Source organism: Felis catus, chromosome D2 (genome assembly GCF_018350175.1).
Source record: "Felis catus isolate Fca126 chromosome D2, F.catus_Fca126_mat1.0, whole genome shotgun sequence".
Classification (NCBI taxonomy): domain Eukaryota; kingdom Metazoa; phylum Chordata; class Mammalia; order Carnivora; family Felidae; genus Felis; species Felis catus.
This window is the reverse complement of record NC_058378.1, coordinates 43,674,338-43,692,851: the sequence shown is the minus strand read 5'-3', so window position 1 is coordinate 43,692,851 and position 18,514 is coordinate 43,674,338. Positions and strand designations below refer to the sequence as shown.

The following is an 18,514-nucleotide window of genomic DNA, read 5'->3' as shown; positions in this document are numbered from 1 at the left end:
GCCCAGTGAAGGGATCAAATTCACAACAGAAAGAGTCTCAGAGTTTTTCTAGCACAGGAAGCTTCCAGTGAAGGAGAATATCCCTCCGCACCAGGAGACACATGGCCAGAGTAAAAGGCCAGTTTCTCAAAGCCAGGGTGATGTAGTTACAAGTATCATTTCTCCTGTACTACAAAAGGCACCATAGTCAGCTGAGAGAGAGCTGAACTGTGTGTGAGGACCCTGAGAAAGGGAGCCCAGTCATCTATGCAGACTGACCACCAAAAACCAAATGCTCAAACCTAAGTCTGAGCATATGCTGTGGTTGGTTGCCATCCTACCCTAAAATCCTGACACGTGCAAAGCTTTGGAAACCTAGACAAAACTTTAAGCAAAGGTGGTGGGTATCACTGAGTTGACTATTATAATGGTCTTGAACTCTAAGGTACTGATAAATCATGTCTCGTTAGAGAAAAAAAAAATAAAAAGAAAGCTACACGTTTCATACACCTAAGTTTGTGAACTGCTGAGTGAGCATTCTGAAACCAAAAATTTTGGTAGGATAAAGGGCCTGAGTTTTGGAGCAGTTGGGAATCCCTGTGGAACTGTAGTCTGCAGTCATAATTTGACCTCCTAGGTCACAAGTTAGCCAGGGTGAGGAATAGGGGCCTACAGCTTAGGCACAAAGAAGGGCTAGAGTCTGGGGTCCTTGGAAAGACATGTTAGTAGCACCATGTGACATGTTCTGTGGGAACTAGTCCACTTTCATTCATGGGAAAGATGTAGAGGGTTTGTTTCATTTGATTTCTCAAATGTATTTCCAACTAGCCTCCCAATAGGAATGGCCCAATGGTCTGTGGAGTGCTGAGTTTGGCTCATACAGAGCGCTGTTCCCCCTACTGGGGCTCAGGTGCCAGGTCCCCATCACTAGCCTTCAGCAACATCTGTCCTTCAGCTCAGCCCCTCCAAGGGGTCTTCTCCCAACCCGGGATCTGGGAGGGTTTTGTCTTAGAGGTACACTGAGTTGTTAAAAGTTGATCCCAGAAAATGAGATTCATCAGGAGAAATTAGTACCCTGGCTCAGATTCTCATCTGTACTCTGCTTTCAAATAGCTGGGTGACCTTGGGCAGTACCACTTGATTTCTTCAAATCTAATCTGCAAAATGGGCACATGGCCTCCACTCTACTGATAACAGGATCGCCCACTGAGACCTTCAAATGTAGCTTAGCTCCTCTTTTTATATCATTAATTATCATAATATGGACGTCAGTATTTGTCATCCCAAAATAGAAATGGCCCATATGTTGGGATTTAAACATAGAATAAAGTTCGCATGTCTCGCTCCCCCTTCCCTCCAATTCCATCCCCTCTGGGCTGACATATTTTTTGTTTGCTCTGAACTTAGAAATAGAATGTTTGTGGCTCTGACACTCCTCTTGTCTCCTTCTTTTATGGGAACAGTGTAACACACATTTCTATTTTGGACAGAGGCCTTCTGTTTTGAAAGTTTTGGGGAGAGAAAGGCCTGCGGCCCTTTGTCAGTACAGCATATGTCCGTGCGAAGCAGAATTAGCCTCTGAAAAAGAGAATGTGTTTGTCTTCAACCTCTTAGGGTGCTATAGCCGAGGATGGATGGCGGTTTCGGGACCCTCAGGGAAGCTGGCTCTGTGGATAAGTAATTAAGAGGTGTGGGCAGAATCCACGGTGAAGTTTCTTTGAAGGGGGTCTGGGTGTGAAGTAGGAATTTCTAGAGGGTGCTGCAGCATGCGTGCTGGTGAAGGCAACTGCAAAAGCTGATGGGCGCTGATGTCCAAGACAGATGGAATGCAGGAGACCAAAGATGGGCAGAGGGCTTCTATCTCTGAAAACAGTGCCACCTCCTTGACAGGTCCACAGTACCCAAAAATAGTTTCCCCAGAAATTACAAGAATGAATTGTGCTTCTGGTTTCTCTGATTATCCTCGGGCAGAGGGTGCAGTGCAAGTGCATTAGAATCCGGGCTTGGAATCAGACTGCGGGCTCTGGGTACACAAGCCACCTTAGCGGAGCTGCTTTTCCTGTTCTGTGTAATAGGAATGATCATTAATAAGAATAATTTGCTGTGCAGATTCAATACAGGAAACATATAGCATACACTTCGAAAGCAGAAGATACAGAATACGTGGAATGTATGTTGGCTATTTTTATTATGAAAATAAGACAGGCATCCTCTGAGAAAACTTCTGGCTACCTGACTGAGAACATCACTGCTGATCGTCGTTTTTGATGAATCTAAGTAGGATAACCATGCCCTTCTCCCCCACCGGTTTAATTAATCAACGGATCACAGGTCAGGAGACACAATGTATCTCTCCTTTCTCTGATAAATGGGGTAGCCTGCTGAATGCACTCGTGTAGTGTGGCTTTTGCACAAGGTAGACTTCAGTGTAAGTTTCATTTATGGTCTCACACACATACACATCTATGAAATGGGAAGCCTGTGTTTAAGCTTGGGACACAGCAACACTGAAAGTTCAAATAGAGGGTGGGCACTCTTCACAGTTGGAAATAACCTCCAGAGAAGCGGTTGCTTGCTTTGCAAATTGCCTTTCTTCTACATCATCCTTGACAAGTCTGTTCCTTTCCTATGTTAATTCATCTCCAGAAACAGACTACTCTGGAGGTCAGCCCACTATTGGAGAGCTGGGATGGGCTACTAGTTTCCTGTCAGTGTCTAATAAAACCCGGCCTTCCAAAGCTCTCAATCTCATCCCAGCCCTGGGTTCCCCAAGGAACTAGTGTGGCCCTTCCCCCACATTCTGGCGCCTCAGGGATTCCTTGGTGGCACTCTGCCCTACTGTGTCTTTCCTTTGTCAGAGGCTTTCTCTGTCACCTTCGCCATCTTGGCTGGTGCTCTGAACTGGCTCAGTGTGACAGACAGAGATAAGCTGTGGGGATTTGGCATCAGACAGAACCTACGAGCTCAGATTCCTGATTTGTGAAATAGGGTTAGGGGTCACCACCTCACCTATGGGCATATTGTGGGAAAATGCAGCAAACTCTTTGCCCCCTCCCTTTTCTGAACCTCTATGATTTAACCTGAAATGTGTCACTAACTGAACTATGGAGGAATGACTGGTGGAAATCCAGGAGTTAGCTCTTCTTCCATGGTTAAAGATCAAGCCCCAAATTAAGAAAATGAGAAAGAGAGAGAGAGATCCCCTGTGTTGTGTTCACTCTTTTTCAAATACTGTTGCATAATTACATTGCCTCAAAGCTATATAATTAGAGCTTATAATTCTTATCCCATTATGGTAGCTTTGAGCTTTAGTGAATTTTAAATTTAAGCAATATTTATATGGCCTATTATGTGTATAAAAATAAGAAAAAAAATACAACAAAGCTGCAGTTTAAGTAATGATTGTTTTCATTGATCCCCCCCTCTCCCCACCTCTGGCTATAAGACAAAAGCAAGATCTTATGATTGTAGATGCTCTCCATAGTTTGTCTATATGGTTCCTTTTTTTCTGAAAGTCACAAAAAATGAGGCCTTGGCAAATGATCTGAAATTTAAGTTTTTAAACAAACTTTACTGAAGGTCTATCAAGCACCGAAACATAGTGATGATTGTGTTGGATTCTTTCCCTTCCCTTCCCTTCCCTTCCCTTCCCTTCCCTTCCCTTCTCTTCCCTCTGCAGCTGCTAGGTAGTATCTAGTGTAAAGGGCAGGGAGGCAGGGTACATTTTTCCTTTGCCTGAGAACAGAGCCCTGGCCTGGGCCAAAGTCTCCTGCCCTAGCTGGCATGATCCAGGGTGCAGGCATGCTGGGAGCTTCCAGCCAGAAACAGAGCAGGCTGAAGAAAGCCTGAGGAGTGGGCAGAATAATGTCCTTCCAAGAGGGCAAAAACCTCCTATTGCTCAGGAGGATAGAGTAGAAAACCCAGCTCCACTGGAGGCTAGAATTGTGTCTTCTCGTGGTGTCTAATCTAAGTCTCGGGGACTGTGAGGCCACAGGGTTTGGAGGCAAAGAGGTCCTAGTAGCCTGCAAAGGTGGAAAACATAGGTCTTATCAAGTTCTGAGTTGATATGAATGGTGCCAGGAACTGGATCCCACCACAGGTAGAAGGAAAAGTAGAGGTGAACAAATGAACATCAAGCCAAGAAGTGGGGAGACAACCCATTAGCAGATGGAAGGTGCCCCATGGGGCTCATCCGGTGACTGCTCCTTGCTCCAAGATGGCACCTGGGGCAGGGGGGAGGTCCTCAGCTCAGGGCCATCATGGGCCTTATTCCCTGTGGGAGGAGGAGTTCCAGCTACACAGCCAGATGGGTGGCAGTTTGTAGGCTCTCTGGGAATTGAAGGTAGACTTCTCACTGCAGCCGGCAGGTCCTGTGCCAGCCCAAGGGGACAGATTATCCACTGGCTCCCAGGTCCTAAAGCCCAGGGACCAGACACAGGAAGCAGCTTCTGCTTTAATGATAAGGAGTGGCCTCAGCACCTCACCCTGATCCCCTGACCCCCTCCAACCTCATGGTACTTCTCTTGCTCAGATAAGATGCTCACACAGGGATGCCAAAGATTAATCATTTAGTGTCAGGAGAGGGTGGTGTTTCTGATGATGAAGAGTTTCATGTAACTGCTAAGTATTATTATAATTAGGGAACTAAGCAGATACATTTATCCTGCATCTAGTAATTAGGCAGGCAAGTAAATTAATTTTTCCCTATCCATGCTCATTTTGCTCGTTGGTTATTTTTACATCTAGTACAAGGAGAAAGCCTTATCTCCTTCAGTATGGATTATATACGCTGTGCTCCTCTGTCCAACCAATTTAGATAAAGCTGGATCCGCCCCAGAGAAATTTCATTTGGAGAGGAGGAGGAGGAGGAGGAGGAGGAGATAAGACCTCCTTGTCTGAGTGAGTTATAAATAGCGGACAAATAAATAGAAAGTCCCAGCTGCTGCTGGGGGGAGAAAAAAGTGTATTTTTTTTTTCTCCTGTTACTGTATAATTAGCCTGAGTCACTGTCCTCTCACTGGGAGTGTGTGAGGAAGAGAAGGAGGAGGTATGGAGGAAGACAGCCGGGCCTGGGCCTGCGGACAGGGCGGTTCTTCATTGAGTTTCCCGAGACAGGAGTCCAGAACTGATACTGCCCAGACAGCATTCCGGTCCGAGTAGGGCAAGCTAAGAGGAAAGGGACATTTTTCATTGCTCACTGCGTCCACAGACAAGACGCTGTGGGTGTATATACATGAGGCAGTACGTCTGCATGTCATTTCCTGCAGGGGGCCTCATTCCCCAGAGGTTCAGTTAGTGCCTGTCTGCAGTCTGCCCATCCTTCTTCCACGTTGTAAGTACCTCCCAGACGGTTTTCATCTTGTACTTGGTGCAGTCCCTGCTGGGAAGCTCTGAGACTACCTTGTTTCCACCTGGCCTGGGATCCCATTCCCAAACGGAAGCAAGTTGTCTCCAAGATTGGCTTTGTGTGAGTGAAACCCGCTCCAGTCTGGGGTGTAACTAGAGTGAGGTATTAGGCTTGTGATCACAGGGAATCATTCTGCTGTTTATATCTTCTTCCTGTCTGTTACTCTATCCCCTGCCCCCTACCCCCCGGCCCCCCACATGCAAATGAACCCCAGTTCCTGGAACCAGCAGGAACTCAACCGGACTATCTCAGCCTTGCTGCCTAGACATACGCTCACCTGACTCTGCTCTAGCTCTGCTTTGCCATTGCTGAAGCACTGGACCAGTCCAAGACAGGACCTGGACTGTGGTGAGGTGAGCAAGGCAACAAGGACCCAAAATTTAAGGGGCTGCTCATTTCAGGAGCTGATTCCTCACTCAGGAGGACCCTGAGAGTGTGAGCCACCTTGGGTCATGTGCCCTGAGTGCCACACTCGCCTCACCCTAGTCCCCTCTGCCCCAGGGCTCTAGGGCCTTTATTCATTAAAGGAGCCCTGGTGGGCTGATAACTAGCTTTGAAGGATTTCCAGGTTCTTGTACCCAGAATTTGTGAGTATGTTACCTTAAATGGAAGCAACCTAAGTGCCCATTAATAGATGAATGAATACAGAAGAGTATGTATGTGTGTGTGTATATTCATATAAAGGTATATTCCTCAGCCATAAACAAGAATAAAGTCTTGCCATCTATGATAACATGGATGGACCTAGAGGGTATTAAGCTAAGTGAAATAAGACAAAAAAAGATACCATACGATTTTACTTATATGTGGGATCCAAAAAACAAAACAAATAAACAAAAAATAGAAATGTACCCATAACTACAGAGAAAAAGAGAACAAACCGGTGGTTTCCAGAAAGGGGGGGGGGGCAGGGAGAAGGGAAAAATAGAAGATTAGGAGGCACAAAATTCCAGTTATTAAAAAAAAGAGAAGTCACAGGGATGAAAGATACGGCGTAGGGAATGTAGCCCATAATATAGTAATAACTTTGTATGGTGACCGATGGTAAATACACTTACCGTGGTGACATTTATAATTGTCAAATCCACTATGTTGCACACCTGAAATGAATATTATATTATATGTCAACTATACTTTAGTTAACAATTAAAAACAAACAAGGAAACAAACAATACACAAAATGTATTTGTAGATGTTGGTTAACATGAGGATCTTGAGATGGGGAAGATTGTCTGGACCCACCTGGGCCCTAAATGTGATCACGGTGTCCTTATAAGTGGGGAGCAGAGCGACATTTGAGGACTAGACGGAAGGGAGGAGACAATGCCGTGACCTTGGCAGAGAGAGTGAGATTTGAAGATGCTATTCTGTGGGCTTTGAACGTGGAAGAAGACACCGACCAAGGAATGGGGACAGCCTCCAAAATGTGACAGGGAAACATTGTCCCATAGAGCCGTCAGAGGGAGCATGGCTCCTTTGATTTTGACCCACAAAGAACTGTAAGAGAATAAACATGTGTTATTTTAAGCCACTGACTCTGTGGCAATTTATTATAGTAACCATAGGAAATGAATCAGGAGCCCAGACTCCCTCTACCCTTGACTTCCTCAAAACTATCTTGGAAGCTGATCATCATGCTCCCAGAAAGCAGGCAATAGGATAGAAGGACACACACACTAGAGATCTCAGCCACACACGCTAGAGCCTAAGGCTTGCCTCCTCTCATACACTGACTCCCAAATCTTCAGCCTATTGCTAAAGATGTCGTTTTTGCAACTCCCAAGCTCAGAATTGACACAGGTGGTGAAGGTGGAAAGCCGGGTAAGGGGGCAGCGATGAGGGAATCTTGGTAAATATCACAGTGTGCTTTATCTCCACGAAGACAGCGAGCAAGGCATTTTATACACTGAGATATTTACCTATCAAGGCAGCCCAGTTCACCCTCAATATGCAAATAAGTAAACAGAGTATGAGAGAGTTAATTTACTTGTTCTGGTCTCACAGTTAATAAATAGCAGAACAGGGATTCTGTTCTCTCCTCTTATTTCCTCCTTCAAACCAGGAATTTAGAGCCCCCTCCTGGAGCATGCAGGATCTGGAAGTCAACATCCACCACCCATAATGAGCTCTGGACCAGGGAAAATACAGCCCTGTGTTTACATTGCCACACCTGTGAGTGACCAGCAGAGTAAAGATAAGCTCTGACCACTGCTTAGGGGGCTCTCTATGGTGTGGCCCTGGTCTGTTACCTCACTAGGAATGGCCAGTCCCCCATGATCATTGTGCTGCTCCCCACACTCTCCTCATGGCTTCTGGCACCAGGCTCTGTTGTCAAAAGAATCATGCATTCCCATCTACCCTGGTTCTAGTAGACACACGTGCTTTTGTGCATGCCCCCTCCAATTTATTCTGCAAATACTAAGCCAAAAGTGCCCTCTCTGGCTAAATCTCTTCCGATACACTTTGGGCACAATGAGGGTGCCCTTCTAGGCACCCCCAAGTATCCACCTGAAGCCCTATCTCACCTCTCTATGACTGTCCACTTTCCTTCTTCCTACCACAGACAGAATCTCTATCTTACAAAATTCAGTATCTTTTCCCTTCAGTGATTTGCAAAGTGCCCAGTACATAAAGGTCACTCCATAAATGTTTGCTAAGTGAGTGAATGAATTAAGACACCGATATAATAAAGTAGAATGTTTTATTGATAGAAAATTAATTCTGGCATCTCCAAACAGCACCCTCTAAGATGTGCCCCAGGGTGAGATAAAGCCTAAAAGAATCCTTTGGAGGATAAATTCCAGTGTGACGCTTTGGAAATGGGGTGAGGGAGCATGGCAGTGAGTTTTTCCTCTTGGTTTTTATATTTCATTTCAGTAACTATATTCCATCGCACCCACAGTGGAGCCGTACGTCTTGGAGAGCACATCGACGTAGAATGAGTGTGCCTGGAGATTATGTGGGCAATTGGAGATGAACATCAATTTACTCGGGCTAGAAAATAAAAGTTTCAGGGTAAGAAAAATCAGTAATGTGAATCTTCCCTTGAACGTGGAGGGAGATGAATGGATGAGTCGAAGTAGTGATACTTTAAAAACATTCAGCGGAATCTGGAGGAGTGGAAGACTCATTTTGACCAGTCATGGTGGAGGTGGGGTGGGGAGGGGAAGCCTGAACGCAGAAACACAATCTGGAAGGCTCTTTCTTTTTTCCCCTTCTACTTTATTTCTCTTGTCTTCACCATGAGGCTGCCCTAAAAGCAGGTATGGTTTAGAAAACTCATATTTTAAGAGTCTTGTCCCTTCAGCCCTTTATCTTAGTGATTATATATCTTTGTCTCAAAATTCAGTAATTTCAAAAGCTAGGAAGTCTGGCAGAGTGTGAGTTAGGGGAATAAGGATAAGATGAGTGAGGAATAGGTTTCAATCCTTGATCATAAGAAAACAAGCCCTACTAAATATGTTTGGCTTAAGGATAAGTCAAAAAAGACCCCGAGCACAGAAGCATTTTCTGCCTCCAGGTTTAGTGGAAATAGAAACATGTGTAAGTCAGATGGAAGAGGGGAAAGAGCATGGTGTCTGGGGTTCCCAGTGGCTCCAGGCTCATATTCCAGCTCTATCACTTGCTAACACAGGGAATGCAGGCTAACCGGGTAACATTGCCTCAGTTTCCCTCACAGGTGGAAGTGTGCTCATTCTTACTATGAAGAACTCCTGTAGCTATAATCCATTGGGGACACACGCAGCAACCCTCACGTTTGCAGGGCATACTGAGGAATCATAACCTGTAAGTTCTTGTTTCCCTGTGATCACCTGTCTGCCAATTCTGGTGCAGAAATACTATTGTGTAGCATATTAATGGTTTATTATAGGTTTTATTGTTTTAATGCCATGACATCACCCTCCCTTACTTTCTCTCAGGAAGCTGATTTTAAAATTCTCTGTGTTAAGTTACAGATTTACTACAAACATCGTCTGCGTTCTTTTATGATATTTCCCCAGGTGAGGTGATAGAATCGCTTCTCCTTACTCTCTCTGGGTTTCAGGACACTGGAGGATAGCATCAATGCATACCTGCAGGTAATGAACATGGGCCTTCAAATCTCTGTTGAGTCTTTCTATCAGAAAACTAGTCGTGAGTGTGTGTGTATATGTAGATATATACACACACATACATATATGTGTAGATGCATAAAACATACACATTTATATGTGTACATATATGTGTGTGTATGTTTGTACATAGAGACTGAATGAGTGGCTATTAAGTTGATGTGAGCCCTGAAGCAGTAATCTTATATCCATTACATTTGGCTTCTCTAGAAGCTCTTGAGAAATTGCAAACAGTTATATACAAAATGCTGTCCCTTTTTGGCACCGACATGTGCTTTGTCAGGGATTTTCTGTTGCAAGGAGCAGAAACACACTCAGAGAAGCTTAAGGAAACAGGAGGTTGATTATAAGAAGAGGGGAAAGTGCAACCAGACCTCCTGGGGAGTGTAAACCCTTTAAGCTGAGGTGATTTTCTATCTCAGGCTCTCCCTGCTTCTGGGGCCGTGTGACCTCTTGCCTCAGTACCAACTGGCTTCTGCAAGTCTCCTCCTTGTCTCCTGTGGTTTCTGGGTCCTCGTCCCGTATGTCTTTGGCTTGCATGTGATGTGATTCCAGCCAATGATGACACCACCACATACATTGCAGAGCAGAAGTCTACTGTGTTTTAGGTTTCTTAGAGCAACATATAACGCAAAGAGAGAGAGAGAGAGCGAGAGCGATTTTTCTTAGGTTGCCTCAGGTGCTGTCTGCTGTGAACAGGGATAAGTTTAAAGTCAGGATTGGTGAAATATGTTCGATGAAAGACTCAGGCTTGAGGAATTTATTTGCATTTCTATTATAGGAAGTAAAAGTACAAGGTCCGACTCTTTTGAAAAAGGTATTGTGGGGCACCTGGGTGGCTCAGTCAGTTAAGCATCTGACTCCTCGTTTCGGCTTAGGTCATGATCTCCTGGTTCGTGGGTTTGAGCCCCGCATCGGGCCCTGTGCTGACAGTGCAGAGCCTGCTTGGGATTCTCTCTCTCCCTTTCCCTCTGCCTCTCTCTCACTCTCTCTCTCTGTCTCTCTCTCAAAAATAAGTAAATAAACTTAAAAATTTTTTAAAAGAAAAAAATATTGAAAGTTTGATAAAGGAGTTTTACATTTGCTCTGAATTTTTGATCCAAACATTCTACTGATGGGACTGAAGAGTAAGAACATTATCCTGAATTCAGAAACAAAATGTCACAAAATGTCACAAAAATGTTTAATGAAGCATTAATAAAAGTGCAAAAGGAAACTAATTCTAAATTCTGAGCAATAAGGAAATGATCATTTAAATTATAATCTGCTCCTGATGCATGATTTTACCATTAAAATGTGGATTATCCCTTGAGTTAGCTTTTAAAAATTGCACAATTTGGGGTGCATGCGTGGCTCAGTCAGTTAAAAGTCTGACTTAAGCTCAGATGATCTTGTGGTTTGTGGGTTTGAGCCCCACATGGGGTTCTGCATTGACAGTGAGGAGCCTGCTTGGGACTCTCTTTCTCCCTCTCTCTGTCCCTCTCCCACTCACACTTTCTCTCTCTTTCAAAATAAATAAACTTAAAAAAAACCCTGCAAATTGTACATATAGTAACATCTAAAATATGCTAAGAATAAGCATAAATGAAATATAAAACATAACACATCAAAATGTTTGCACGTGGTGGCTTTAGCATATGGACTTCTGTTTCTCCCCCCTTTTCCCTATACATTTTCATGTTCTACAAATTCCGTATTATGAAGATATACACTTCTTACTACAAACTTACCCTATGTTCTGTGACTATTTAAGAGAACCCTTCTAGCTCCCTCTTCCATTTTAGCTCCTTTGGGATTGAAAAGGGATTGGAAACATAAACCGAAATGTGTGAACAGAGGAGGTAATGAGCAAAGTCATGCTGATATGAGGTTCAAGAAGTAAATCTCTAATTTGTGGCAAGAAAAATATACTAAGCAGGGCTTTCATTTTTCCAAATATCAATTAACCTTAGGCCCTTTTTAGATATGTTAACACTCTTTTTGTCAGCTAAATGATGATTACTCAGTCTGCGTGTCTCCAAATCCTCATTAAGTCTTGTATTGAAGTCCTCACAAATTACAGCATTTGAGAGATACATTCTGCTACACAATTGCAAGAAGCCTTAGAAAATGTCATTGATCACTTGTTTCTCCCTGGGGAGGAAAAAACTTAATTATAGTTATTGGAGATCTATCAATATAGTCTAAGATAGCATCCAGTCTGGCAGGATTTTTAAGGTGATCTCTGAAAAAGGGCTGGTGATTATTTGCATTATAAAAAATGCCTTCCCTCCTTATCTGCCCCCATCTGCATTCCCCTGAAAAGTCAGGCTCTTTCATGAATGAATGCCTCTTACCTGCATACCCCATTTGGAAACTGATGGTCAGTAAGATACATTTTAACACCTCAGGAGGAAAGAAATGTCAACACAGAACTGTCATAGGCCAAATAGTACTTTTGTCTCTCTCTGAAGCTCACATAGTACCTACGCCAAATAATTTGCAAAGTTCTATTTTAATTTATGCATCCATGTATTCCCTCATTTACTCAACAAACATTTATAGAAACACCTAGAAGAGCCATGGCAAACACCCAGAAAACTATTAGAAGAACTATTTGATGAACTATAAAGAACGTTTTGCATACTTGGGCCAAGCAGTCCTGGAGTTGGGGTGCAGGAGTTAACAAGGCAAGATCTCTGCCCTCATGGAACTTACATCCTATAGAGGAGATACAACAAAGAAGCAAACATATATAATACACGGAAGGTGTTATATATACACATATATATAGTCATTATATATTATATGTAGTAATATATACATATGTAATGGACATAATATCTGTAAGTGTGAATGTACTTATGTTGAGCCTCAACCTTGGAGACTGTGTGCTGCTAGAATGGGTTTGAGAGTCACATAGTCTTGTTTAAACTCTGGCTCAGTTAAGTACTAACTTCACAGACTTCAGGGTGGGTAATAATAAACTTGAGGCAGGAAAGGGACAGATGACACCCAGGGCAGCGTTCTCAGACTCTGAGGCCAGGCAAGAGTCCAGTGGTGGACCAGAGTTCTCACAAGGCCGAGATACAATCTTCACCTGAGCCCTTATGCTATTCCTGGACCATACTAGGTATTCTTTTAACACTTCACTTCATCATCATCATCATCATCATCATCATCTGTTATGAAGGTACTGTGTATTCATTTAAGAAATGGAAGAACTGAGACTCAGAATGTTGAGGCCAAAGAGTTAGCTGTAGTAACACATGCCTTTGCCCTCTTCAGATTCTATGTTCTATTTTCCCACATTGAAATATTAATTGCACTTCATTGATTAAAACAGATTACCGGACACTTGTCCAAGGCACAAAAGAACCAGAGACACTGTTTAAGGATGTTGGACATCAAGCTTCAAAATGAAATAAACAAGATACTTAAGCATCTAGGCTGTGTTTGGTTTTCTGATACCCCACCTGTTGGCTTAGGTACCTCTGGGCACTTGGTGGGACAGAGCACCCAGGTTTTCAATGAGACCCCAAACACCCCCTGTCTCCACAGCCTGTGTTGTGCATTCTCTCAAGTGGGGGAAATTAATTGTAATTATTATTTTCTAAGAATGTGCATCTTGGTAACTCTTTTTATTCATCATGGAAACCAGAGAGCCACTCTGAAAGATTGACATGTCAATGAATGGGAAAATGGAAGTGTTTCAGCTTTTAAGCTGTTCTTGAAAAACGTTGCAAGCCATCCGCCAAGAGAGGCTTTAGTTTGGAAAACCAGGTGGTCAATATCACCATAAGAGATGTGACAAAGAAGAGGATTTAGTGAAAGGTTAAGGAGAGGCAAACCTCTTTGGTTTCCATGATAATAACTTCCAGGATATTTCACATCACTGAGGAGGACTCACAAGTGCTCTGTAGATTTTAACCTGTGTACAAGTCCTTGTAGGTGGGAAGGACTTTTCAAGAACACTTCCATCACTGGTACTCTTTGTTTCCATCTTTCAGTATTTATAGTACTGAGATTTCTGATACTCCCTACTTTTATAATCAGTATTTCTAGTACTCTATATTTCCATTTGGGGGAATACTTCTACTCCACATTTTTAATAGTAAATGTTTCTCTTATTTGGGATTCCTAGTTCTGAGACTCTTTTTCTTAAAGGTCTCTGCACCTTAGTGTAACACTCAGGTAAAATGTACTTTAATTTTGGGGACCTCTAGGTCACTGACTTAGATCTGCCACATTTGTGGGAATATTTCTTTCTTATAACTCCTAGAAATAGCTACAAACTGGAACAAATTGTATGTTTCACTAACAGTATTGGGTAAAAAAAATATCAACAGACAAAATATAACCTCAAAAATGTTGCAGATGTTACATATTAGGGGTAAAATTCTCACTAAATCTCTATTCTCCTTGTCTGACCACCATTACAAAAGATGAGGTCAAATGTCTTGGGCACTAGCACCTCTGAGCTTCATGGTGGAGTCTTCCTCTGTCCCCAGAATGACATATCTCCCTAAGGAGTCCCTTTATTAATACGGGTCACCAAAGACTAAGGATATTTCAGTAGGGTTACTAAGTTGAATTGCAGAGTTCAGTATTTTGAAGTTATTGTTTTTGTCATCTTTAATATTTGTATGGTGGTAGTGGTCTATGACATAGCACAGATCCTGATATTCTTGCTTGCTCTCTGATCTTGCCTCTAGATTAGTAGCTTGACTTGTGGCTTGTGACTTGTGCTTTGGCTTGTAGTTCACTTAGAAGAGCTTGAGACCTTCTTAAGCATCAGAATAAGTGGTTTCGTATGCAGCACAGACCTCACACCCATGCAGCAGAATCCACTTCATCCCCACTTTCCACTGTTTGGTCACTGTGCAATTAGGCTGGAGTGTGTCATATTTTCATTGTTTTAAATGGAAGTTCAGGACAATATTGTCCTTTGTATGGCCTCCATCTTTCTTGATTTTGCATTATTTTTGAAGATAATATATTTAGCATGTCATTTAGCCATTCTTTTTTTTGGGGGGGTGCAGACTCCAGGGTTGTCTTGATTCAAAATTATTGATCTTGGGCTTCTCAGCCTCCAGAACTATGAAAACTAAATGTTTGTTCTTTAAGCTTTTTAAATGAACTAAGACCCTAGGTATTCTAATTTCCTTGATAAAAATGTAGTAGGTACTTTAGATATTTCTATTGAAGTCTTTTGGCACAAAGCCAATCAGAACTTTTTCTTTATGCATGATAGCAACTTTCATATTCTTTGGTGTGTTGACTCTCCTTTGTGGTATTTTGCTAGAGAGAAACTTAATTTTTGACTTTGACTTTGTACTCTTGGGAAAGTTCTTTTTTTTCTCATTTAAAAAATGTGGTTGCCAGAAATCTTCCTTGGTGTCCATTATTCCCTTAATGGGAAGGTCTCTAGTCAAACTTGTTGGCTAATGTTTAATATCTACTTCCCTGTGCATTATTACTGCATAAAAAAATACCCTAGTACTTTATATTTCAAGTTTATGCTATTTTTTTCTCTATAAGTCTAAGTCTGGATTTAGGAACCTCATGATTTGTGATTTGCAAAACCGTATCTCATCCTCATATTGCAAGTTAGCTCCACATAACTTGTCTCATTATTATTGGTGATTATATTTCTGGTAATCAGAATTTTCATTAAGCCTGCTTTAAAAACTCTGTATGAACATCATAGTTAATAGAGAAACTTGAAGCTTTCCTATTAAGATCAGGTACAAGACAAGGATGTCCCTTCTTACCACTCCTTTTCAACATTGTACTACAGGTTCTGGTTAATGCTATAAGTCAAGAAAAGAAAAGAAAATGTATACAGATCGAAAAAGAAACAAACTAGTTTTGCTCACAGATGACAAGATCATCTATAAAGTCCAAAAGAATTGATTAAAAAAATAACCCTCCTGAAACTAATAAATGATTATGGCATGGTTGTAGGATACAAAGTTAACGTATAAAAGTCAATCACCTTTCTAGATATGAAGAAGTGGAATTTGGAGATAAAAATATAATAATATTGGGGTTCCTTGGTGTCTCAGTCAGTTGAGCATTTGACCCTTGATTTTGGTTCAGGTCATGATTTCAGGATCATGGGAACAAGCCCTGTGTTGGGATCAGTACTGAGCCTGGTACCTGTTTAAGATTCTCTCTCTCTCTCTCTCTCTCTCTCTCTCTCTCTCTCTTTCCCCCTGCCCCTCACCACCCCCCCACCAGTCACACACACACACACACACACACACACACACACACTGTCTCTCTCTCTCTTTCAAATAAAAAATAAATATAAAAATACAATAATATTTACATTTGCACTCCCCAAAATGAAATACTTAAGTATAAACCTAACTTAAGGTTTGAGGAAAACCACAAAACTCTGATGAATACAATAAAAGAACTAAATCAGTGGAGAGATATTTCATGTTCGTAATAAGAAGACTCAATATTGTCAATATGTCCGGTCTTTCCAACTTGATCTATAGAGTCAGTGTGATCCCAATCATAATCCCAGCAAGTTATTTTGTGGATGTTGACAAAATGCTTCTACAATTTATATGAAAGGGCAAATGACACAGAATAGCCAACACCATATTGAAAGAGAGTAGCAAAGTTGGGGGACTGATACTACCTAACTTGAGACTTACTCTACAACTATAATAATCTAGGCAGTGTAGTACTGGCAAAAGCATAGACAAATAAGCCGATAGAGCAGAATAGAGCACCCAGAAATAGTCCCACATAAATGTAATCAACAGATCATTGACAAAAGAGCAGACAATAAAATGGAGCAAACATAGTCTTTTCAACAAGCAGTGTTGGAACAACTAAATATCCACATGCAAAAAAATGAGTCCAGACACAGACTTTATATCCTTCACTAAAAAAATAAAATAAAATAAAATAAAATAAAATAGGGTCACAGATCTAAATGTAAAACACAAAAGTGTAAAACTCACAGAAGACAACAAAGAGAAAACCTATATAACCTTGGGTATGGGGATGACTTTTTTGATACAACACCAAAGACATGATCTAGTAAATAAATAATCGATAAACCAGACTTCATTAAAATGAAAAACTCTGTTCTGTGAAAGGCGATGTAAAGGGAATGAAAAGATAAGCCAAAGGTGGGGAAAAAATATTTTCAAATGACACATCTGATAAAGAACTGCTATCCAAAATAAATAACTAACATTTAAAGCTCCAGAATAAGAAATCAAACATCATAATTAAAAAATGGACCAGAGACCTCAACAAACACCTCAGCAACAGTGATGTACAGACAGTAAATAAGCATATTAGAATAGGGTCCACATCATCTGTCATCAGGGAAATGCAAATTGAAACAACAAGACACTGCACACCTGTTAGAAGGAGCAAACTCCAAAACACTGACATCAAATGCTGGTGAGCATGTGGAGCAAGTGTCAGCGAGGAAGTCCCATTCATTGCTAGAGTGAAATGCAAAATGGTGCAGCCAGTTTGGAGGACAGTTCGCTTGTTTTTTACAAAACTAAACACACTCTTTCTATATCATCCAGCCAGTGTGCTCTTTGGTATTTACCCTAAGGAGATGAAAATGTATGTCCACACAAAAACCTGCACGTGGTTGTGCATAGCTGCCTTATTCGTAGCTGCTGAAACTTAGAGGCAACCAAGGTGTCCTTCAGTACCTAAATGGATAAATAAGCTGGTACAACCAGACAATGGAATATTATTCAGTGTTAAAAGGAAATGAACTATGAAGCCAGGAAAAGTATGTAGGAATCTTAAATGCATATTTCTAAGTGAAAAGCCAATCTGAAAGGGCATATACAATATGATTCCAAATATATGGCATCTTGGAAAAGGCACACTTTGGAGACATTGAAAAGATCAGTGGTGACCAGGAGTTGGAGGGAGAGGGGGATGAATATACAGAGTACAGAGGATTTTTAGGGCAGTGAAACTCTCCTGTGTGAATCCACAATGATATAATCCATATCATTATGCTTTTGTCCAAACCCATAAAATGTACACCAAGAATGAACTGTAGTGTAAAGTATGAACTTGGGGGCGGTAATAATGTGTCAACGTAGGCTTAACAATTGTAACAAATATATTACTCTGGTAGAAGATGTCGCTATAGGGGAGGTTGTGCATATGTGCAGCAGAGGTTTGCAAGAAATCTCTATACCTCCCCCTCAATTTTGCTGTGAATCTAAAACTTCTCTAAAAAATAGTCTTGAAAAAGCCCAGTGTATGCTGGTCCTTTGGTATTATTTTTGGAAGAGAGAATTGCCATCCTCACTCCCCATATTCCTAAGCCTGTTTGCATTCAGTGGATGTAATCAAACCTTAGAGAGGCACATTCAATATAAGCTGTTTGTCCTCTTTCTCCCCTTTGGCCATACCTACGTCCTTACACCCGTATTTTGCTGCAGAAAACTCAATTTAGAAAACAGAATGAACTGCTATACCTCAAAGATAATACAGTTTGTCATTAATTCAGTCATCTGACCATCTTATATTGTATATATACTATGTGCCAGGCCCCTTGCTGTGTTTTTAGGGGGATCTTATATAGAACAAACCATCATCACTTTCATCAAAGAGGGTAAAAAAGGAGAACTATTAGAAGTGGAGAGTATTTGGAAATAAAATGCAAAAACAACAGAGAAGATTAAAAAAGACCAACATTTGTTTTTTGAAAAGATTAACAAAATAGACCTCAGGCAAGACTGAACAAGAAAAATTAGAAAATACAAATAAATAACAAATGAAATGGGGCAATCACTTAGAGACATTAGAAATTTAAATACATTAAAACCACAATTAGGGAGAGGAAACCAGATAGCATGTGCGTGACAAGCTGCTTCGACTCATTAGTAATATGAAAAATGCAAATTAAAACAACAGAGATATCTCTTTGAACTTCGAGGTATCTCTTTAAACCTTGTAGACTGGCAGACTTAGAAAGCTTGATGATGCTAAATGTTAGCAGGGATTAAGAACCCTGGGAGTAAACCCT

The 18,514-nt window shown here is 41.5% G+C and overlaps 1 long non-coding RNA gene across 3 annotated transcripts in view; it reads left to right on the top strand.

Moving 5' to 3' along the window:
• Positions 1-6,303: 6,303 nt before the first annotated feature.
• Positions 6,304-18,514, top strand: part of LOC123380821 — a 48,688-nt gene continuing 36,477 nt past the window's right edge. For all 3 annotated transcript variants that reach the window (XR_006587063.1, XR_006587061.1, XR_006587062.1), the window contains exons 1-3: positions 6,304-8,401; positions 9,054-9,172; positions 9,388-9,465. This is a non-coding gene — a long non-coding RNA (uncharacterized LOC123380821). The remainder of the gene's footprint in view (positions 8,402-9,053; positions 9,173-9,387; positions 9,466-18,514) is intronic.